Source organism: Jaculus jaculus, chromosome 22 (genome assembly GCF_020740685.1).
Source record: "Jaculus jaculus isolate mJacJac1 chromosome 22, mJacJac1.mat.Y.cur, whole genome shotgun sequence".
NCBI classification, from domain to species: domain Eukaryota; kingdom Metazoa; phylum Chordata; class Mammalia; order Rodentia; family Dipodidae; genus Jaculus; species Jaculus jaculus.
The window spans coordinates 4,336,621-4,360,355 of NC_059123.1; the positions used below are offsets into that span (position 1 = coordinate 4,336,621).

The 23,735-nt window shown below is 43.6% G+C and overlaps 1 pseudogene; it reads right to left on the bottom strand.

Annotated features, from left to right (window-relative positions):
• Positions 1-7,650: 7,650 nt before the first annotated feature.
• LOC123456417 lies at positions 7,651-7,905 on the bottom strand (annotated as a pseudogene).
• Between the last annotated feature and the right edge of the window lie 15,830 nt (positions 7,906-23,735).

Below are 23,735 nucleotides of genomic sequence, written 5' to 3' on the forward strand. Positions count from 1 at the left end.
ACCACTGACCTACTGGATTTTTAAAAATAATTTTTTAAAATATTTATTACTTGAGAGAGAGAGAGAATATGGGTGCACCAAGGCCTCAAGCTGCTGCAAATAAACTCCAGATGCATGCACCACTTCTGCATCTGCTTTTTGTGGGTCCTGGGGAACTGAACCTGGAACCTTTGGCTTTGCAGTAACCAGTAAGCCATCTCTCCAGCCCTTTTTTCACTGTTTATTCTTGTGTTGTTCCTAATGTCGTATTCTCTGCCCGTGAGGAGATTTTTGATGTCTTTTGTTCTCCCAGCAGCTCGCATGGCTGCGCTCACAGAGAGCGAACGAGCAGGCAGGAAGGGCGCCTCCAGCTTGGTTTCTTGACACCCTGCCCCAAAAGCAGGTCCTCTCGGTGCCTCATTCCTGGCTGTCCTCTGGGAACAGTGGGGTCAGTGGGCAAATGTGCCTCTTGGATGGAGCAGAAGAGCAAGCAGAGGTGGTCATCTCGCTGAGTGCTCCTCCACCCATGTGGCGTGATGTTGGCAAAGCTGATATCGAGCCAAGGACCACCTGTGATAGGCAGAGACATTGCGGCGACCTTGTAGGAGAAGCAGAGCCAGGTCCTTTGCTCTCACTGCTTGGCCACAGCAACACTGCCCACCACGTCAGCATCCTGCTGCGTGCGCAACTTAGCCCGGGGTTGCAGGAGGCTTGTCCCCAACACCAGTCCTGACAGTTAGTACAGTTGCGTCTTGTTGGGTTAAAGGAGAAAAGCCACTGTCCAGTTGCTCCACCAGAGTCAGTAGAGGACAGAAGGCAGTAAGAGCTTGTCTACACTGCAAAAGTACCAGAAATCCTTATTGGTTTGTTACACACACCGTTTACTCTGCCAGAGTGGACGAAGATAGTATTCAAATCTCTTAACACTTTTGGCCAATGCTTACAATGGTAAATGTTTGAAATTAAAAAAAAAAAAAGTGTATCAGCGGTCAACAGCACTTTGCACTGACCACCCTGGTGATTCGGTCATATATGGCTCAGGATTCACACCGGGGTCACCTGGTAGGCGGGATTGGCCAGAGCCGACATGGCCACAGTCATATTCAGTTGGGTCCCTTTCCAGATAACGAGAGTGACATGTCAAGATAGTTTCAGGAATGTGAAATGTTCAAGGATTACATAAAATGATCCTGACAATACCAAGAATGGGATCTTCACATCATGTCATAGAGGGTTAGGTTTTCTGAGCACACACCTTAAGGTTATGAGTGAAGGGACAACAGGCCCTGGACCTTCACTGAGAATGAGATGGAAAGAAACAGGGTGAGTGGAGAGAGCAGAGGTCTTTCAAACTGAAGGTATTACAGACTTTCCAAGCAGACCCCAAATGACATGAAACATCCTCCAGGCTTTAACTTCCAAAGGACTAAATGTGAACCTCCATGGCCCACCTGAGTCACACACAGTGAAACCCCTTCTGGGTCTCTTGGTCATGAGCAGCCCTGATTGGTCCATGCCCTCTATGACCTCACATGGTTCCATGGTGATGGAACCCCTGCAGCAGATATAAGGAGGGCTGGCCAGCTCTGGATTCTGTCTGGGTCAATAGAGAGGAGAGAGTGAGTGGACCCCAACAGCAGAAAGGAGAGGAGTGGTGATTTGGTGATTGGTGCGGATCACTGAGAAGAGAGAGGAAAGGTGAGGAGAGGAGAGAGAGGAGGAGAGGTATTTTGTGTGGTTGACTGTTAGTGTGTGTGATCTAGTTTGTGTGTGTGTGTGTTTTGCATTTGGCCTTTTGAAGTTTTATCTTTTTGCATCTTTGGATTTTACTTTCTGGTTTCATTTCTTTTGACAGACTTTGGTGTGGGACTTGTTTTTTCTTCTGGCTTAGTTTTTAGTTTTTACTTTTGATCTTTATTTTGATTTCTTATTTTAATTTATTTTATTAACTACATGTTTCAATAGCATTTTATTTTCACCTTTACTTTTGAGTTTTCATTTCTTTTGGCTTTTTGTCTTCTGAATTTTTTTTTTTTCCATCTTTGGATTTTACTTTCCCGTTTCGTTTCTTTGGGTTATTGTTGTGGGAATTTCTTTTATTGTGTGATTTTGATTTTAGTTTTGATTTTGACTTTTTATTTTAATTTCTTTTATTAACAACATATTTCATTTACTCTTTATTTTTATCTTTGAGTTTTCACTTCTCTTGACTTTTTTCCTTTTTAAGTTTATTTTTTTCCATCTTTTGATTTACTTTCTGGTTTCAGTTCCTTGGGTTATTGTTGGTGTGGGAATTTGTTTTTTTTTTTTTTTCTGATTGTTTTTAGTTTTGGTTGATATTTTGACTTTTTATTTTAATTGCTTTTATTAACTACGTAATTCATTTATTCTTTACTTTCACCATAACTTTTGACTTTTCATTTCTTTTGGCTTTTGGCCTCTTGTTTTTTTTTTTTTTTTTTTTTTTTTTTGTTTTGCATTTCTGGTTTCATTTCTTTGGGTAGACTTTGGTGTGGGACTTATTTTTCTTCTCGCTTGGTTTTTAGTTTTAATTTTTATTTTGACTTCTTATTTTAATTTCTTTTGTTAACTACATATTTCATTAGCTTTTTACTTTCACCTTTACTTTTGAGTTTCATTTCCTTTGGCTTTTGGACTTTTGAAGTTTATTTTTTTCCATCTTTGGACTTTACTTTCTGGTTTTGTTTCTTTGGGTTATTGTTGGTGTGGGAATTTGTTTGTGTGTGTGTGTGTAATTTTGTTTTTAGTTTTGAATTTTATTTTGACATTTTATTTTAATTTCTTTTATTAACTACATATTTCATTTACTCTCTACTTTTATCTTTATTTTCAAGTTTTCATTTCTTTTGGCTTTTGGCCTTTTGAAGTTTATTATTTTGCATCTTTTGATATTACTTTCTGATTTCATTTCTTTGGGGAGTCTTTGGTGTGGGACTTGTTTTTCTTCTGGCTTGGTTTATAGTTTTGGTTTTTATTTTACATTTTTTCTTAGTTACATATTTCATTTACATTTTAATTTACCTTTTTATTTGGCATCCATAGCCTTGCTACGATGTCTCTTCACGCTGGTGAGACCCTCTGGTCTCACTATGAGCTCATGAACCAGATAGGCCAGGGAGCAGGGAGGCTATTCGCAAGTCAGAATGGCGAGACACCGACTTACCGGGGTGTTTGTTGCAATCAAAATATTGAACAAGCTGGATGAGAAATTCGTATACATTCAGTCAGAAGTAGACATCTTGAAAATGATGGATCACCCCAATATTGTCACCCTGTTCGAAGTTATTGAGACAGAACGGAAGATCTATCTGGTTCAGGAACTGTGCAAGGACACTCTTTCTAAGCACATCACAAAGGGTGATATGGAGGAGGAGAAGGTCCGCTGAATATTCCCGCAAATTGTCCTGGGAACGGCTTCCAAAATTTGCGTGTCTTGAGCAGTGAAGGGCCAAGGAGAAATGAAACCTTGGGTGAGAGTGGCCCTATTCTGTATAATGGGTACAGTGGACGTTCTTCAGATGTTCAGTTGAGCCTGCTCACCTTCCTTGGGCTGCTTTTCTTCTTTAAGGCTTAGCTGGGATTTTGTTCCTTTGGGGGTCAGGGGGAAGTGAGAAGGATGCGTGGGGGGTGAGGAAATGCGTCTTCCCAGGACTTGTGTCTTGGGCCTTGTCCTCGTGCTTCCTGCATGCCCGGTGCTCTAAGAACAGATAGACTGCCATTAAGCTGTTGAATTTCCTTTGCATAATTGAAAAACAAGTCTCTGTTGTACTTAATCCAATAGATTTCATGGCAACCCGGATGGCAGGGTTCAGCCTCCTGCGGAATGTGCTCTCCAGTTTTGAGGAAGGCTCTTGGCCTCGCTGGAGCCCAGGGTGGTTGATCACCTCATTCGCTGCACTCCTCTCATCTGGATGAACTTCTAGAAGGTGGTTGATCGGATGTTTCGCTTCTTCTGAGATGTGACTGGGTATGTTGTACTTCCCCCTGGTTATCTCCCGCCTCTGTTCCTCCTGGGTAGCTGTCAATTCAAATGGGCGGGTGCCAGTGATCATGTGGCGTAATAGGACGCCCAAGGTCCACGTGCCTTTTTTTGAGGCATTATAGGGCTGACGCATGAAAACTTCCGCTGGAATATATGAGAACCCCCCACAGTACGTGGTACGCTTCTCCCCTGAACTAAATGTTGTGGCCATGCAAAAGTCTACTATGGTGACCCCGCGCCCCTCAGACACCCCGGGACCGCGCCCGCCCCGCGCCCCTCAGACACCCCGGGCCCGCGCCCGCCCCGCGCCCCCCAGCCCCGCCCCGCCCCCGGCTGACGCCCCCTTCGTGGAGACCGACGGCGTCCAGTCAGCAACGGAGCCCGGGTTCCCAGCCGGGACCGGAAGGCGTTTCCCCGCAGCGCCAGCGGTGAGTGCGGCCCCGACGGCTCCCCGGGAAGCACCCCGCTTCCTCGGTCTCCTTTCCACCCAGGGCCGGGGCCCCGCTGCCCGCAGACGTGCTTCCGCCCACCTGTCCCGGCTGGACGGCGGCCTGGGCGCCACCCGCGGCGGAAGGGACCGCCGGCTCACGGTCGTCTGTCGTCGTTTTCGCTGCCGGTACCTGTCTGTGGCGTCCCAGCCGGAGTCCTAAGTTCTCTCTAGGCCGGGAAGTGCGGCTGGGGGCAGGAGAGATGGGCTGGTGGTCAAGGCCTCGGCTGCGAAGGGGCCGGAGTGACGCCATGACAGGCTTCAGTCGGGCGCCGTCCTAACTAGGCCGCAGCTTCGGTTTCCCAGGGAGGCAGCTAGGAATTCTGGGAAACGCCCGCCGCCTCAACAGGGGCCCTGCCTCGTGGCTGGGCGGAGTCAGCTCCTGCCGGCAGGCCCTGACAGGCCTAGTTCCCGCCTTTCGCCCCAACCAATCAGAGCCGTCCATCTGTAGCTGCTGCCTGCCTAGCCAATCATTTTTAAAGGATTGCCTCACCAGGCTGCCGTTCCCCTAGTCGTGCTTAAAAGGGGCCTGCGTGTTCCTCTGGGGCCATTTTGCATGAGCGGTTGACCCCCGCGTGCTGGCTGGTTCTGAAGAATAAACACTCTTTGCATATACACCCTGCAAAGCCTAAGGACCCAGGTTTGATTCCTCAGGACCCACGTAAACCAGATGTACGTGGTGGCGCAGGCATCTACGTTTCATTTGCACTGGGTGAAGGTCCTGGCGTACCCATTCTTTCTGCTTCTTTCTCTGTCACTCTCAAATATATATTTTTTACTTTTCTAAAAGAAAGAAAAGAAGCAACTACAGGGCTATCACCAATGGAGTGACTGTTTCATGCCATGACCTGTAAACACACATTATTCTTTTAAAATAACCCACAAAATGAGCTTGGTGGCATCTCCATTTTAATGTGAGCATTTGCTTCTCACCAGAGAAGAATTGTTACCTCCCATGAGTATTTGCGTACGAGCTACCTTTTCTTTTTTAAAAATATTTGGTTTATTTATTTGAGAGAGGAAAAGGCAGAGAGAGAGAAGAGAGAGAAAGAATAAGAATGTGCACACCAGGGCCTTCAGCCACTGCAAACGAACTCCAAACACATGTGTCCCCTTGTGCATCTGGCTTCCGTGGGTCCTGGGGAATCAAACCAGGGTCCATAGGCTTCACAGGCAAACGCCTTAACTACTAAGCCATTTCCCCAGCTGCCTTTTCTTTTCTTTCTGGATGTGCGTAGTATGTAGCATGTGTGTGGTGGGCACGTGGAAGTATAAGTGTGCATGCACCCATGTGAAGGTCACCAGGGGACATCTGACAGCCTACTCTATACCTGATGTCCTCAAGACAGAGTTTCTCACTGGACCTGGAGCTTGGTTCTTGGTTCTGGAGCTCGAGCCATCCTTCTGTCTCTGAGCCCCCCCCCCCAGCCCACCCCCCCCCACCCCCCCCACCCCCACCCCCCCCACCCCCTCACCCCGCCAGCTGGTGTTACATCTATACAAAGCCATGTCTGGCTTCTGACATTGGTGCCAGGGATGGAACACAGGTCCTCTTGTTTTCCATAGCAAGCACTCTTGCCCACTGACCCATCTCCTCTACACCCACATTTGGACTGTCTTTGAGAGCAAGCACCTTTTACCCCTGAGCTGTATCTCCAGGCCTGGACTGTCTTTCAAATCACAGTTGCCGGAGAGCAAGCCATGCTCTGTCCAAAAAGGCTTAGAACACCCTTGTATCCCATGAACTGAGTGCATTCCCCAGGAAAGGGGTTCATGTGAAATGGGCGTGACTCTTTAGGAAATACAGTTTTTATAGCGACAATTGTCACAGCACGTCCCGGATTCCTTCCTTCTCCTTTGCTGCTCCTGTGGTTAGCAACACATTCTAAGTGAAGCTAGTTTGTTAGGTTGATAAACTCACCTCTTCCCACCACCACCATTGTTCTGCAAACCATCGCCATCTGGATCCCATCTCTTATTCTGCCCCTGGCTTGAACATGCCAAGGGTGCGTGAATTGGAGTGCGGTGCTGGGTTTTTGACAAACATTTTAAAAAATACATACATATATAATTTCTCATAAATGCATAAATAGGATATGTGTAATTTTTAGACTGATTTTTTTTTAACTTTTGGCCTTATTCTCTCTTCTTACCCATCACATTCCTCCCAACCCCTCTGTGCATCCTTAAATGCTCTTAGAAATCCGTAAGGAACAATTTGCATCCAGTAAAAAGAATTCAATTTGAAATACAGTTCAAAGCTTGACACATAGTTTCCATTGTGTGGCCATCTAGAACATTCTGTTGCCAAGAAAGGTGTTATGTGGGTTGGTAGTCTTGGGGATTAAACCCAGGACCTTGTGCAAGCTCTTGGTTAAGAAATTGTTCTAAGCCAGGCATGGTGACTCATCCCTTTCCCAGAATTTGGGAGGCAGAGTTAGGAGGATTGCTGTTAGTTCAAGGCCAGCCTGAGCATATACAGTGAATTCCAGATTGGCCTGGTCTAGAGTAAAATCCTACTTAAAAAAAAAAAAAAAGTGTTCTATTCTAATCTTTTGTAGTCACAGCCTTTTCCATGTTAATAAGTGGATATTGTTATATCCTGACCATTTTCATCTGTAATATCTTCCATATGTGTCTTGGTATGGGCAGCATTTTCTGCTAGCATAAACATAACTATCTTTCAATAGTGTTTGTACTTTTCTGTGAAAATTGAACCTTCAAATATTTTTTTAAATTATTTATTTATAAGAGAGAGAGAGAGAGAGAGAATAGGCACACCAAAGCCTTTAGTCACCGTAAATGAATGCCAGACATAGGTTCCACCTTGTGCATTTGACTTACATGGGTACTGGGGAATCAAACCTGGGTTCTTAGGCTTCACAGGCAAGTGCCTTAACCACTAAGCCATCTTTCCAGCCCCAAATTGAAGTTTGTTTGTTTGTTTTACCTGAAAGGGACCCTGCATATTTATGTTTTGTCAATTTCTTAACAAGATTATGAAGAAATGATATAAAATAGTTACACATGGAAACACAACTGAGTTAGAAATGAAACAGAGAACTCCATCTTTACACAGCTGGGCTGTAAGAGCCTAGGTTTTAGGTCATGTTTTGGTTATTAAAGCATTTTGTTCATCTCACAGGAAACAAAAGCAGGTGCTGAACCACGAAAGCCCCAGTCAATCATTTTTAGCACACCTCTTTACTTTCTTGTACCCCGGTTTCTTATCTTCTGTGGCTGAGTCTTGAACAGGAAACCACTTCTGGGGATGTCTATGATAGATGGGGCACAACTGTGTAGCTAGCTGGTCCACCCAAACTGTTCAGCCATGTATCTGTAGAGTAGATAAAGTCAACTACTGCAGCAAAAATAATAATTCCTTGAAAATCTGTTCAGCTAGCTTCTGCCCTCCACAATCCATCTGCATGGGCATGGGCAGAGGGTACCCACAGCCTGGCCTGGGAAGGGGATCCCCAATTGAAGCTTTCCTTCTGTGTTGCTGACTTTGTCCTCTGCCTGTATCACCGTCCATGTGAAAGACAGATGCTCCCCCACTTTGCTGACCCTCCACGTGCTTTGCATCACTTCTTACCATAGTAGATTATGGACAAGAGAGGACCTTTCCTTTTAAGATTCTCTTAGGTGGGATGATCTTACCACCTTGGTTTCTTGAAGTTCATCAAATTATGCTAAACACCTCAAATTTCTCTCATCTTGGTGTTCCTTTGCCAAATTTGGTATTCTTCACTATTTCTTTTTTTTCTTTCTTTTATTTTTTCCTCTTTTTTTTGTTTGGTTTTTGTTTTTTGGTCATGTCACTTAGAAGTTTTAGTTTCATAGGTGATCTCAAACCTATCCTCTTTCTGCCACACTGCCCAGCCTCATGGTGTGTGGCGGTATGAAACTGCGTGCTGTGGGGAAACACCACGTTGCAGACACGCATTCCTCAATGGCGGCGCGTCCTGAGAAATGCATCTGTGAGCTGCCACCCTTGTGTGATCATCCCGTGGTATGTACGAGGCTGGTGCTGGTGTGACACACGTGCCGTCTCATAGCAATGAAAAGTACGAAGAGTAACTATAGTAATGACCAAGATGTCATGCAGTAAATCAGGGATATGGCTGCTACGCTGAGTTTGAAATGCCCCACGCAGGCTCACGGTTTGGACACTTGTTCCTCAGCATGTGGAGCCATTTTGGGAGCTTGTGGAAACTTCTGGACAGGGACCATGTTGGCACAGGTAGTATCATAGTGCTTCAGGGCTACTACAGGCTGGCTCGACTTCGAGACAGCCCCTCTGCTTTCTGGTCTGCGCACTGTGGGGAGCAATCCTTGTAGCACCCTTCCACAACCACAGAGGAGTCCCAGCCCAACACCTGCCCCCCAGGATGGATTCCCTCTGCTTAAACTGTGAGCCAGAACAAATCTTCCTTGCCTAAGCTAGTTCCGCGCATTTCTGTCCAGCAACAAGAAAAAAAAAAAAAAACACCCAATGCAATAGTTATTTGTTTGTATGCAATGTATATGATTGTATGTGATATATTTAAAAATAGTTTTATTTATTTGCAGAGAGAGAGCCAGCAGGAGAGAGGGAGGGGGAGAGAGAGACAGGGAGGGAAGAAAAGAGGTAAGAAAGGAGAGAGAGGAGAGGAAAAAGGAGAGTGAAAGAGAAAGATAAAATATTAGGTATGTATCAGAGCCTCCTGCAACTGCAAACAAACTCCAGACACATGTGCCACTTTGTGCATCTGGCTTTATGCAGTGTGATAGTTAAGGTGTTGTCAACTTGATCTGTTTAGTAATCCACAGAAATCCCTTTTTGGTGGGTCTCTGAGGTTGCTTCCAGGAAGGAGTAACTGAAGGAGGAAGTCCTTCCCGCAGAGTGAGTCCTTCCCCCAGAATGAATGGCCTCTCTCAGAGGGGAACTTTATATAAGGAAGCTCAGATGCTAAGAGCCCTTCCTTCTTCCCACTTGGCTGCCAGAGCTGCTCGCTGCCTTCCAGCTTGGACTGAGGACCAGCGTGGACTAAAGACTAGCATCAGCTGAAGACCCCTGGGGATAGAAACCCAGCGGTTCCTCAGGAAGCCTCCATGCTTTCCAGCATCGTTTACAGATCTGGATATGGGTCAGGACTGCTGAGGCATCAGGCCACCTGGACTGAGCGGCTACCACGTTCCTTGATTCTCGTGCCTGCAACTGCTATTGGACTACCATAAGCTAATGCAGTAAATTCCCTTTTAAAAATAATTCATTCTAGCAGTTCTGTTCCTCTAGAGAACCCTGACTAACACACGTAGGTTATGGGGAATTGAACCTAGGCCATCAGACTTTGCAAGCAGGTACCTTTAATTGCCGAGCCATCTCTCCAGCCTGTGTGTGTGGTATGTTTATATAACTGGGAGTTCAGTAGTTTTCTTATACCGTCGTTTTCATAAACACACGAGCAATGCCTCACACTACAACATTTGGTTGACTGTATGAGGAATTTTTCAGCTCTATCACAACTACCTTCATATATGAGGCCGTGGCACATTGCTATATTAACACTTTTGGAAGTTTTAAAAGTTTTCAGATAAGGATCTTCTACAGTGTACTTTGACCATTTGATCTGAGCTCTGAACCTCAAATATACATATTTTAAGAGTTTATTGAAACCAATTCATAAACTCTAGGCTGAATAAGGAAATAGGCTGAAGAAAACATGGGAATGACTAGATAAATATTGTCTTAATAAGTTGAAGTCAAAGCATTTATAAATTTAAAATTTATATTATATATGATATATATTGAATAAATGTCTTAAAGTTGTGTATTTATTTATGTTTTGGAAATTAATTGACAAAATTATTTATACTTAAGGCATGTTCTGAAATATGTATGCATTGTTGAATGGTAAATTGATCTAATTCACATATTACTACCTTGCACACTCATTTTTCTGTTAGTGAGATCACTTAAGACCTCTTTGAGCAAGTTTGAAGGATAAAAACATGTTATGAACTGAGCTTCCACACTGAATATCAGATCTTGAACTTCTTCCTTGTATCTAGGTGAAATTTCGTGTCCAGTGACCAACATTGTGCCAACCTCCACTCTTAGAAAGGCATTTCTGTCCTGTGAGTGCAAAGGTTTGGATTCCATATAAAAGTGAAATCCTGTGGCATTTGACTTTGGGGGCCTACATTACTGCATTTAACGTGATGCCCCCCAGCTCTATTTCTGCTCCCACACACAACAGGATGTTCTTTTCAAAGAACAAGTGCTGTTCCATGGGGTATATGTATATTTTCTTCAGCACTCACCCATGAGGACACTTCAGGCCCTTGTGAATATTCCTAGATTGAACTTGGGTACTTACAGGGATCTCTTCCATATCTTGAGTTCGTCTTTTGGATGTACACCAGCAGCAGGATTACTGGATCATATGACAGTTCTATTTTTAATTTTTTTTGGAGAACTCTCCATACTACTTTCCATAATGGTTGAATTAATTTACATTCTTATCAACAGTGTGTAAGCCTTTCCCTCCACATCCCTTCTAACAAAGCCTGTATCTTAAAAAATTAAATTAAAAATACAATAAGAAGCTGGGTGTGGTGGCACAAACCTTTAATCCCAGCACTTGGGAGGCAGAGGTAGGAGGATTGCTGTGAGTTCAAGGCCACCCTGAGACTATATAGTAAATTCCAGATCAGCCTGGGCTAGAGTGAGACCCTACCTTGAACCCCACCCCCACCCATCCCCCCCAAAATATACAAAACAGATTCTGCTGATCTTCGAAGTAAGAATGCTAGGTCTGTACAAATGATTTTAAGCAAGCATTTGTTTATTAGAGTTGAAAGGCCATGTTTCCGTATTTCAAAATATTTATAGTAGGCCAAAAATGAGTCCCCAAAGACGGCATGATGCCCTGTGTTCCTGTGAGTATATTGCATGACAGGCCAAAAGGGGTTTCGTGGGTGTAGTCAAGGTTAAGGACCTTGATGTGGAGAATTTATTGTGTTCATCCAGTTTGTTGAGACAAAACACTTACAGAGCAGTTTGTGGGTGGAAAAGGGTTTATTTCTGGTTCACACAGTTTCCCAGGGAAGCTGCATCCTGGCAGGAGCAGGCAGCAGCCATCACATCTCCACAGGCCATGAGGAAGTCAAGAGAATTAGCTGAGTGCGGCAAACAGGGCTTGGCTGGATCATCCCAAGGCCAGAACCCAGCAGCCCACTTGTCCCAGCATGGCTCCAGGCCCAATGTCTCCCCCAGCTGAGGATCAAGTATGAGGCTTAACTGCAGACACATGAGTCTATAGGGCCAGTTTACATTCAAACTACCACCTTCTGCCCCTGTCCTCATGAAACAAAACTTAATCCAGCCCAATTTTAAAAGCCCCCAAGTTTTTACCTGAATTTAATCTCATGAATTCTCTTTTTAAAATTTGTTTTTATATTGTTATTTATTTTACGGGGGGGGGGGAGAATGGGTGTGCCAGGGCCTTCAGCCACTGCAAATGAACTCCAGATGCATGCGTCACATATCAGGCTTATGTGGTCCTGGGTAATCGAACCTGAGTCCTTTAGTTTTGCAGGCAAGCACCTGCTAAGCCATCTCTCCAGCCCTCATGAGTTCTTAAAAGTGGGTAGAAGTCAGAAGGCCCTCACCTAGATTGCAGGCTTTGAAGAAGGAAGACAGGAATCGACCACAGTTGTATTCTGCAAGGAACTGAATTCTGCCAGGAATGCAAGCTAACGCAATACTGGCTTCCTCTTAAAGTGTCCAGACAGAAACAGCCCTGACAAAGTCTTGGTTTTGTTCTGATAGAGGCCGGTGTCAGCTCCCACTTTACCTAGATGATACATTTGTGTTGTTTAAAGCCAACGAGGTGGTGAAGATTGTTTTGGCCACAGAGACCTGATATAAATTCTTGTGAAAGTTAAATTATGGAGAAGTGTAATGTATAAAATCTCTATATGCTTACAGACTTGTGATGAGAGCTAACAGTAAATTCTCCACAAACTCATGCAAGTAAAGCCATCTTTTCTACTTTCTCCGGATTCGTTTTGTAGACCCACATGACTAATTAGCAGAGGTCTGGAATCTCTCTAGGTGGAGCTTGTCTCTACTCCTGCAATTGTACCCAAAGCCCAGGGGCCATCTGAAGCCCTGGGTCAAAATTCCACACCCTGGCCTTAGGGAAGCGCCTTGGTACCCGGTTGCACTTGCGCCTCATCACCAGACGGTGTCGCTGTTGGAATGTGCAGCATCCAAGCAGCGCAGATGCCATCCGTCCAGAGCAAGTCTCCTGCTGTCCTCAGAAGCCTGCCCTGCCCCCTAGCGCTCTTGGTTCTCCTTCACGGCCTTCTCCGAAGGTCCAGGAAGACTCGGGGGCTCCACATCGTGACTGGTTCTGAGATCTGCCCCTTCCGTGGGACCTCACTGCACTCTCCGAAAGGAACAGGGAGCGTGGGGCAGGGGGTCCGGAGATTGCAAGGTGTTGAAACTCACCCTTCCATCGTGAGTATCAAGTATCAACGTGATTTTCTGGTGATAGCTAAAGGGCTCCCTGATGGCCTTTGTTAATCTTTTAGAAAGGTTATGATATGATAAAATGTATTGATTTTTTTAACTGTTTGTAAAGAGAGTGGAGAGGGGAAGAGAAAAGAGGAGAGGAGAGGAGAGGAGAGGAGAGGGGGGAGGAGAGAAGAGGAGAGGAGAGGAGAGGAGAGGAGACGAGAAGAAAAAAGAAAAGAAAATAAAGAAAAGAAAAGAGAAAAGAACGACTGTTCAGGGCCTCTTGCCACTGCAAACAAACTGCAGACACATGCGCCACTTTGTGCATGTGGCTTCATGTGGTACTGGAGAATCAAACCTCAGGCCATCAGGCACGCAAGCAAGCACTTTTAATTACTGAGCCATTTCTCCAGCCCTCCTCCTCTCCCTCCTCCTTTTTTTTCAGAAAAAAAAAAACCCGCTATTTCGAAAAGCAATATGTATGTATGTATGTATGTATGTATGTATGCATGCATGCATGCATGCATGCATGCATGCATTTGCAGGCACAGAGAGAAGAGAGACAGGGAGAAAAAGAGGAGGGCCAGAATGGGCGTGCCAGGGCCTCCAGCCACTGCAAACGAACTCCAGATGCAGGCACCGCTTTGTGCATCTGGCTTTATGTGGGTACAAAGGAATCACATCCAGGTCCTTAGGCTTTGTAGAAGAGCACGTTAACCTATGAGACATCTCTCCAGTCCTCATATGACTTTTGACTTGTGTTTCCACAAATCATATTTATCACAAAGGTAAGTTTTATTGAGATATACTGAAGTATAACTTGCATACAGTTTTTAAACCTTATTTTGTATAAAAATCTGTAAATTTTGAAAAATGGTTGTGGTTGTATATTCACCCACAAGAAATATATAGTACATTTCCATCACCCCTAGGATTCTTTCATACACATGCATTTATTTCTGGGCTTTGTCAGGTGTTTCATAAATCTGTGTGTCTAACACTTAAAAAATACTACTCCGTCTTAATTTGTATAAATTAAGTTTAAGTCTGGAAATAAAAAATGTGGTCCTCCAACTTTTTCATATATATATATTTTTTTTTTTTTTCTATTCTAGCTTATTTGTTTTCTTTCCTTCATAAAATTATTAGAGCAGGCTTTGATATTTTTTATTTAAAATGCTGCTGGCATTTTGGATGGGCTTGTATCAAACCTACAGGGAAGTTTTCTTTCTTTGTTTTCAAGGCCTCACTCTAAGCCCAAGCTACCCTGGAACTCACTCTGTAGCTTCAGGCTGCCCTTCAACTCACAGAGATCCTCCTGCCTCTGCCACCTGAGTGCTGTGATTAAAGGCGTGCACCACCACATCTGGATTTATCAACATGTTTTAAAAGCACTGATAGCTAATCGTCTAATTACAATTACCTCTACATTTACTTATTTGATTTTTTTGAGGTAAGCCCAACAAACTGCTTTTTTTTTAAATGTGAGAGTGAGAAAGAGAGAGCGAGAGAACTGATGCACCAAGGTATCCAGCCACTGTAACCAAACTCCAGGCGAACGTGCCCCCTGTGCACATGTACAGCCTTCTGTGCTTGCGCCACTGTGCATCTGTTTTTCTTTTTGCCTGGCCATACGCTCCATGTTGGACGGACATCTTCAGAATTTAAAATGACCAGTGTCCTCACTGCCCACTTGGAAGTAAGAGACTCAGCCAGATGGACCCCCACAACACATGTTAAAAATACTTGCTATCCTGTAAGACCCCCATACACGGGTGCAAACACCTCATTACTGGAGCGGATGCAGTGATGGGAATGAAAGCGGAAGCATTCATGGTGGCTGGAAGATGAGGAGGCGTACCTGGGCTGAGCGGATCCCCTGCTGTTTCTTCCCTTGAGCCTTGGCCGGAAAGCCCTTTCATATTCATTTGCACCTTGTTCCAAAAGTACCTAGTGATCTCCACATAGTGGGCCCAACTAGAGTCCAGTTTTCTTTGCTATTGAGTAGGATGGGAAAAGGTATCACCTTGTTCCTCGGGGTTTAAGCGTCAACGTTCTCGTACTTACAATTGCTTTCCTATGGCACCCCAGCTAACACTGGTGCCTCACCACTCACAGCCCAGAAACCGGTGCGGTCAATATTTATTGCGTATATAAGTGAATCAAGGGCTGGAGAAATGGCTTAGAAGCTAAGTCACTTGCCTGCAAAGCCAAAGGACCCAGGTTCGGTTCCCCAGGACCTGCGTAAGCCAGATGCACAAGGTGGCACATGCATCTCTCCCTCTCCCTCTCCCTCTCTCTCACTGTGCCAAGTGTGGTGGCACACGCCTTTAATCCCAGCGCTTAGGAGGCAGAGTTAGGAGGATTGCTCAGAGTTCAAGGCCACCCTGAGACTACATAGTGAATTCCAGGTCAGTCTAGGCTAGAGTGAAACCCTACCTAGAAAAACCAAAACAAATAAATTAAATAAAATAAAAGTGGGGCTGGAGAGATGGCTTAGCGGTTAAGCGCTTGCCTGTGAAGCCTAAGGACCCCAGTTCGAGGCTCGGTTCCCCAGGTCCCACGTTAGCCAGATGCACAAGGGGGCGCACGGGTCTGGAGTTCGTTTGCAGAGGCTGGAAGCCCTGGTGCGCCCATTCTCTCTCTCCCTCTATCTGTCTTTCTCTCTGTGTCTGTCGCTCTCAAATAAATAAATAAAAAATTAAAAAAAAATAAAAATAAATAAATAAATAAATAAAAGTGAATGAGGGCTGGAGAGATGGCTTAGTGGTTAAACGTTTGCCTGTGAAGCCTGAGGACCTAGGTACAAGGCTTGATTCTCCAGAACCTATGTTAGCCAGATGCACAAGGGGGCGCACACGTGTGGAGTTGATTTGCAGTGACTGGAGGCCTTGGAGTGCCCATTCTCTCCCTCCTCCCTCCCTCTCTCTGTTGCTGTCAACTAAATTAATCAAAATGAATAAAATTTTTTAAAGTGAATGAAAACTTCTTTTTGAAATCAAAGTGCTATTAACTTAGAGTCCAAAAACATTTTTAAGCACCAAGCTATACTCTCAATGTTTATGTAAAAAGTTAACTTTCTTAGTGTTTATGCATCTTTTTTTTTTTAGTGTAGAGTTACTTTTATTATCATTGTCATTACAATTTTGAACAATTTTTATTATTATTATTATTATTTTTTAAATTTATTAGTTTTCTTTTCAGTAAATACAGGCAGTTTGGTACCATTATTTAGGCTCATCTGTGATCTACCCGCTCCCATTAGACCCTCCTTGTTATTGAAAATGGGTCGTGCATTGTGGAGTTAGCCCCCAGTTATTAGTATGATAAATGTCTCTGAAAATCATGACCCAACATGTAACTCTGACATTCTTTCCGCCCCCTCTTCCGCAAGATTTCCCTGAGCCATGTTGGGTTCATTTTTGGTCTGCTTCAGTGCTGAGGTGTTGGGGGCCTCTGAGGCTCTAGCTCTCTGACTTGGTAGGAGTTGATTTTTCTCTGCATTGATCTCCTTCCCTTTTGTGCTGGTATCCAGTTCACAGGAAAACATCACCCTTGCTTATTTCGCCAGTTGTCCTTAGTTTCAGTTGGGCCCCTTCTGAGGTATGTTGGGGAAACTCTCTTCTTAGGATCTGCATCTATCTGGAAAAAAAGAAGCAGATTCTCCAACGGAGAGTAAGTTAGCACCCAGAAAATTGAGATAACACTTTTTTGATAGACAGTTTGATAGGTGTAGGCCCTCTTATACCCCGTGATTGATGGTAGCTTGATATTGTAGAGTGGGCTTGTGTTTGGGTATGGTTCTGACTTGTTTCCCAGCTCCAGCTAAGGGTCTAGTACCACTGAGTGGATCAGTTAGCCAAATCAAGAGCAATTGATTCCTCACCATGGCTGTGTACCACTATTGCACTTGTGTGGGTATCACATCCGGTTAATTGTTGCTACTTAGGTTAAACAATGTGTTGCTTGGACAGATCTTGGTCACTTCCCCCAGTCGCCTATGTAGCGCCTTCTGGCACTAGACACGCTGACTGTCTGGGGACTGACTCTCTCCTGGCTTCCAGCCATGTCATTCCATTTTACATGTCAGCTGCGTATGGAGTCTTCAGCAATAGGGTCTTACCACTGGCCTTTGGTGGGTCATCAATTACTCTGACAGAAGTCTGTCATTGTTTTGGGAAACCTTGTAGGTTTCTCTGATCAAAAGCTCATTGTGGATTGTAGGCCCAAGCTGGAAGTGGGGGTTACAGGTCAGTGTCCACTAAGAAATTGAGGAAAAAGATAACTAATATACAAGAGTTTGAGAGGAGAGAGATAGAGGGGAGAGGGGGAGAGGGAGGGAAGGAAGATGTAGGAGATTTAGGTCAGTCTTGATCCTACCCTCTCCAGTGTCTTGTGGTTCAGGTTATGCATCTTTAATAGCTAGCTACTGCTTTAAGATCATGTTATTTGAGTATTAATATATTCTAGTTATTACTGTGCATGTATGTCTTTTAATATTTTGTTCTTCTTTGTTCTGAGCGTTCTAAGAACTTTCAGAATTATGCCGTTGCTTTTGGCACCGTTTTAAAGAACCTCAATGTGACGTTTGAAAGCTCAGTGGAGAACCTCGGGCTTCCCACATGGTGAGCATCTTGTGTGTCATTTTGTTTGGTTGTGGTGGGTTTGTTTTTAGTTTTATGAGTTACTGATTATGTGGCCCAGGTTGGCATCCATTTCTAGAGTCCTGGGACTACAGGCATGTTTCACCATGCCTGGAGAGCATGCTGGTTTTAAATAGCTGTTATTTAAACAGCAATCAATCATGAAAAGAGTAAAATGCCAGTGGGGTCGGTCTTTCCAGGTTCCCACATCCTGAACTGATCTACCCTTCAATTTCAATGTTCTTTTTGTCTACTTTAAGCTGTGGCAGAAGTTCTGAAGAACAAGAATGTTCACATTTAGCATTAAGTATCTGTGTTTCTTTGTTGCCTTTTCTTCTTTGTTTTATAGAAATTTTCATGATTGATTCTCAGGATGTCTTTTTTGCTTCTTCTTCTTCTTTTTTTTTTTTTTTTTTTAAACCAGGTAGGGCCTCACTCCAGCCCAGGCTGACCTGGAATTCACTATGTAGTCTCAGAGGGTGTTGAACTCATGGTGATCCTCCTACCTCTGCCTCCCGAGTGCTGGCATTAAATGCATGCGCCACCATGCCCGGCTAGGATGTCATTTTTTAAGAAAAATTCTATTTATTTATTATTATTTTTTTTTGAGAGAGAGAGAGAGAGAAAGAAGCAGGGAGAAAGATAGCAAGTAGGGCATGCTAAGGCCTCCCATCACTGCAGATGAACTCCACAGGCATGTACCGTGTACCCCTTTGTGCATCTGGCTTCACATGGGTACTGGGGAATTAAACTCAGGCCATCAGGCTTTACAACAAGTACCCCTAACCGCTGAGCCATCTCTCCAGCCCATCAGGATGCCTTTGACTGCACCAGAAGTTGGACATGTTTTGCTTCATAAAACACCACCCATCTTTTTTTTTTTGTTTTGTTTTTCGAGGTAGGGTCTCACTCTGGCTCAGGCTGACCTGGAATTCACTATGTAGTCTCAGGGTGGCCTCGAACTCACGGCGATCCTCCTACCTCTGCCTCCCGAGTGCTGGGATTAAAGGCGTGCGCCACCATGCCCGGCTAGCAAAACACCACCCATCTTAAGAGCGTGTTCGTTTCCTTTTTCATTGCTTTGACATAATACCTGACGCTCATGAGGAAGAAAGACTCAAGGATGAAAGGGTTTATTATGGCTCATGGCTGAGGAAGGCACACAGTCCATCATGATTCTAAACCCAGTCAAGCGAGAGGTGAAGAGTAACCACCAGTCACACGTCTAAGCAGCGTGAAGGGAAGGGCAGTTTCTCTGAAGTTTCATAATTAGATGATGAGCAAAATAAAGAAGCTGTCAGTGGGGTTTGGCACAAAACTGGACTACTCTGCTGACACCTCCCTTCCTCTCTCCTTCCCCCTTCATCCCTCCCTTCCTCCATCGCCCCTTCCTCCTTCCCTTCCTCCCTTCCTTTTTCCCTGCACAAGAATGCTGATCTTTATGAGTTTCCCACCATTTTGGATCATCCAGTCATCTAACAATCATGTCATTTCTTCTTCAGTTTCAAGTCACTTTCTCAGCAAGGTGAGAAACTTAATCCAAAGAAGCTACCTCATCGCTCTCTTTAATGTCACCTAACTTTTACTCTGCTTAACCCTGATTGCTTTCTACTTAATAGTTCTCTTTTTGTTTCTTCTTGTTATTCTCATAGAATGATATCTAAAGAGCTAGGAACATATTATGGTCTCATTGATGCTTCTTACATTGAAAATGTACCATAATTTTAAGCATTCAAGAAATTAGTATCTTTTTAAATTTCTAGAATATATATAAATATATACTTATATGTAAGATTATATAAACATGTATATTTGCAAGGAGAGAGCAAGAGAGAATGAGTGGGTGCACCAGGGCTTCTTGCTGCTGCAAACAGACTCCAGATGCATGTGCCACCCTGTGCCTCTGGCTCTCTGACTTTGTATGGATATTTCGGAACTAGACCTGGGACAGAAGGGTTGCAAGCAAGTACCTTTAACCACTTAGCCGTCTCTCCAGCCCCATTTTAGATTTTTTATTTTATGTTACTAACGAGTCTTATTTGGAAAGACCATGAGCTTCTTTAAACATACACACATAGTAATGCTGGGGATTGAACCTAGGCTGTGGCACAAGCTAGGTACATGTGGTAGCACTGAGCTATACACCTTGACACGTTCTTTCTTTCCTACCATTTTCTTTATATTGTGTGCATCTGTACATGCGTATGTGTGTATGCATGCGTGCACACACATGTGGAGTTCAGAAGACACTTTCAGGGTGCCATGACAGTCTTTGCCACCCACCTTGGTTGAGATGAATAAATGCCATTTATGTTGTGAATTTGAGATTCTCTTGAGTCTGCCTCCCATTTCTTTTTTGTTTTTTGAGGTAGGCTTTCACTCTAGCCCAGGCTGACCTGGAATTCACTGTGTAGTCTTAGGGCGGCCTTGAACTCACAGCAGTCCTCCTGCCTCTGCCTCCCAAGTGCTGGGATTAAAGGCGTGCGCCCCCACAGCTGGCTTCCGCCTCCTGTTCCTGAAGGTGGGTTAGAGTTGCAGGTGTTTGTACTGCGTATGCGCAGCCTTACGTGGCTTTGGTGATCCAGGCAACGCCAGCTGGGTAGTAACCACTGAGCTCTCCCAGCCTTGCCCTAGGCGTGCAAGGTACAAAGAAAATCCGGGCAAGTGGGCTAGCTTTCCTGAAACAATTCTTAATCAGGATCCAACTTGATTGTTTTTTTTTTTTTTCTGTGCAATTAATATATATTTCCCTCAATAAAACGTTGAAGAAAGCCAAGTTAAATTCAAACTAGGAAGAAACATTTACTTCTCACAAACAGGTTCACATCCTCCCAAGTAGGAAGAGACCAGGAAGTTGCTCAGGAGGCCTCAGCCCAGTAGAAAAGTGAAGTGAAAACAAGAATTCCCAGAGCAGAAGCTACAACCCTTCCTTCTCCACGTGCTCTGAGGACAGAATCTCCCCTGGTAAGCTCTCGTGTCACTGCCTAAGAATCTGGGGGACACGGCCACAATTGACCCGATGACCATGTGCATGCACACCGTCCAACTACACATGTCCACGGGCCTTGCCCAACATGGCTACCATGCCCTTGATGTCTGTGACCTTGAAGTTGCTTTGTCTCCTCGGTTCCATTTCCTGCCTCTGCATGAAAAGACCAGAACTGAACAGGGAAAATTGTTCTTTCTACTTTCTTTACTGTATATTCTCCTTGGCTCAAATATCCACTTCTGTTGTAATTAATTGCTTCCTGCCTATGTCTTTCCTTGGACTGTAAGAGCCTCCCTAGAGAACTGAGTGACAGCAATGGAATACTTTATTCACTTGAATGAACACATGCCTTATTTTGGGTTGCTTGTTTTGTTTAACCAAACTGAAAGGGACCACTTGTTAGTTTGTTGTTTCAGGAAGCTTCTATATGGAGGATGTAACATAAATAGAAGCTATCTTACACTGCTTTTAACGTTCTTTTGTGCATTGGGCATGGTGCTGAGAAATCACCCCTGGGTGGGACTCTTCTCTTCCCAGCATATTTTGAATTTCTACTGCTAGGTCAGAAGTGAAGATGGATTGGAAGGGAGTTGATTGCGATACATAAACATCAGGAATGTTTATCGTTTCCTCTGGTTCTTGCCAGTTTGTTTTGTTGCTAATATCATAAGCAAGGACGTTTAGTTACTAGCACTTCTGCAGCCACAGAAGATGGCATGCAGTGACGGGCAGAACATGCTCTCTCTTTGGAATTGCAGAGCCGCAGAGGCTTCCACTGATAACCACCTGCCTTGAGAGACGCTATTCATTATGAGCTAGCTTTCCAGAAGTCTAGTTATGGGAAACTAATTACCTGTCACATTTTAAACCACATGTCTACTCATTCCTAATGAACATTTCAAGTAGTTGTTTTGTCCTTGGTCAGCTGTGTTTGGCTGATTTATTTATTCCCTGTATGCTAGGGGTTGGATGCAGAGCTAGTGCATGCCGGTGTTATGAGCTACACCTCCACTCTCATTTCCTTTTCTTTCTTTCTTTCTTTTTTGGTGGTAGTCACATGTAGCCCAGGCTGAGCTCATATTTCTGATCCTCCTGGTTCTAACTCCTAAATGCTGGGATTATGGGTGTTAATTACTGGCTCAGTCTGGTGAGTGAGTGAGTGAGTGAGTGAGTGAGTGAGTGTGTGTGTGTGTATGTGTGTGTGTGCTTGTGAGGGTTCCAGCCATGGCAAGTGTGTGAAGGTCAGAGGGCACCCTTGGGGCACTGATACTCTTCTTCCACTTTGTTTGAGACAGGATCTCTCTCTTTTTAAACCTTTCCTTTTTTTTCTTTCCTGTTCTCTTTTATTTTTTTTTTTAATATTTATTTATTTGCAAGTAGAGCGATACAGAGGAGACAAACAGAGAGAATATGGGTGTGCCAGGGCCTCCAGCCACTACAGACAAACTCCACCTGCACGCACCACCTTGTATGTCAGGCTCACGTGGGTCCTGGGGAATCAAACCTGCGTCCTTTGGTTTCATAGCCAAGCACCTTAACCACTAAGCTATCTCCTCAGCCCCAAGACAGGGTCTCTGTAGTTATTTTCTGGACACCAGACTATGTGGCCTTAGCAACTTCAGGATTTTCTTGATTGCCTCCCATTGTTTTACGTGAGATGCAAACGCTACTTGTGTTTTGTTTCATGTGGATTCTAGAGCAGCAAGCACTTGAAGCCTTTGAGTCGTCTCTGTGGGGTTCCTTTTGTTCATTATTTCTTTTGAATATTTATTGATTTATGAGAGAGAGCTAGATAGAGATGTAGAAAGAGAGTGGATGTACCAGGGCCCAAATTATAGAGCTTTGGCTAACAAAGATTTTTTTTTTTTGAACATAGCAATTTTTTAATTAAAACAGTATTCTGGATACAAGTATAATACCACTAGGTGAGGACTGCCTTTACCTCAGAAACCTATGATAGCATGGGTAGAGATAAATCAGGCTTTAGGATAGCCTCTTCACTAGTCACATTTCAGTCAGTGCTGACCACAAGTTAATGCAATTCCTTTTAGGCTAAGATTTTCAGTGAAATTATACAGCTAATCCTCCATGTAATACAGACCAATTTAACATGTTTTAAGGTAATCTGTCCTCATTTAATGGCAAAATGGGGTAAGTCAAACAAGGAGAGTCCTTACAAAGGCTAAGCATCCTTTTCTTTTAGGCCACCTTAAATTTTATCTTGCTTATATGTGTTTCCATTAACATTCAAATACAAATTTAGGCAAGTTTCAGCTTAATAATCCTGCCAACTATGCTTACTAAAGTTTCTATGCAATTAATACTTCAGGACAACCCAAAGATGATACGTAACTGGTTACAACAGTAAGATGTAAAGCTTTTTAAAAGTTTTCTGGTCCCTTAAAATTTAGTAGGGCCACAGGCATTAACTGGAAGTAGCATTTGTTAAATAGTAATAAAAAAAGCCTTAATCAAAGATGATAATGATAAAATATATAGGCTCTCATACACAATCTTTCTAAATTTTCACCCTGTAAAAAAATGATTACAATGTCTTTCAGGCTTGCTATATGCTCCATATAATTAAAAAGAAACCAACAAGAAATTCAACATTTCAACAAGCTAGAACTATTTACTGTAAGCATATAGTGAAATTCTGGAAAACATACTACTATACTTTGAGAAAACACTAATGGTAAGCATGTGTTGAAGGCAGCTTATAAATGAAACATTACATATTATATGATTATGCATACAACTTATCAAAAAGGCTGCTATTTTTCCAAGAATAGCATCACACTAAACACTATATAATTAAGACTGAAAGCTTCTGTACACATGTTCTCTCTGCCTCCAAAGCAGCACATGCCTCTTAGACATTCTCTTGTTATCATATACCCATTGTGGTCTCACAAATTTTTGTTTGAGCAGGCTAATATAATCACTTAACTATTAAACAAATTTAACCAGTTTCAGGGAACAAGTTTCATAATCAGTAAAGGAACATAAACATTAGCTTCCCCTAACAGAAGGGGAAACTCGTATGTGGGAATAGTTGCAAGCATGGAAAAATACTTCTATAGGAACAGACTATGAAGTCAGTAATGAACTCAAATGTGAATTATCTT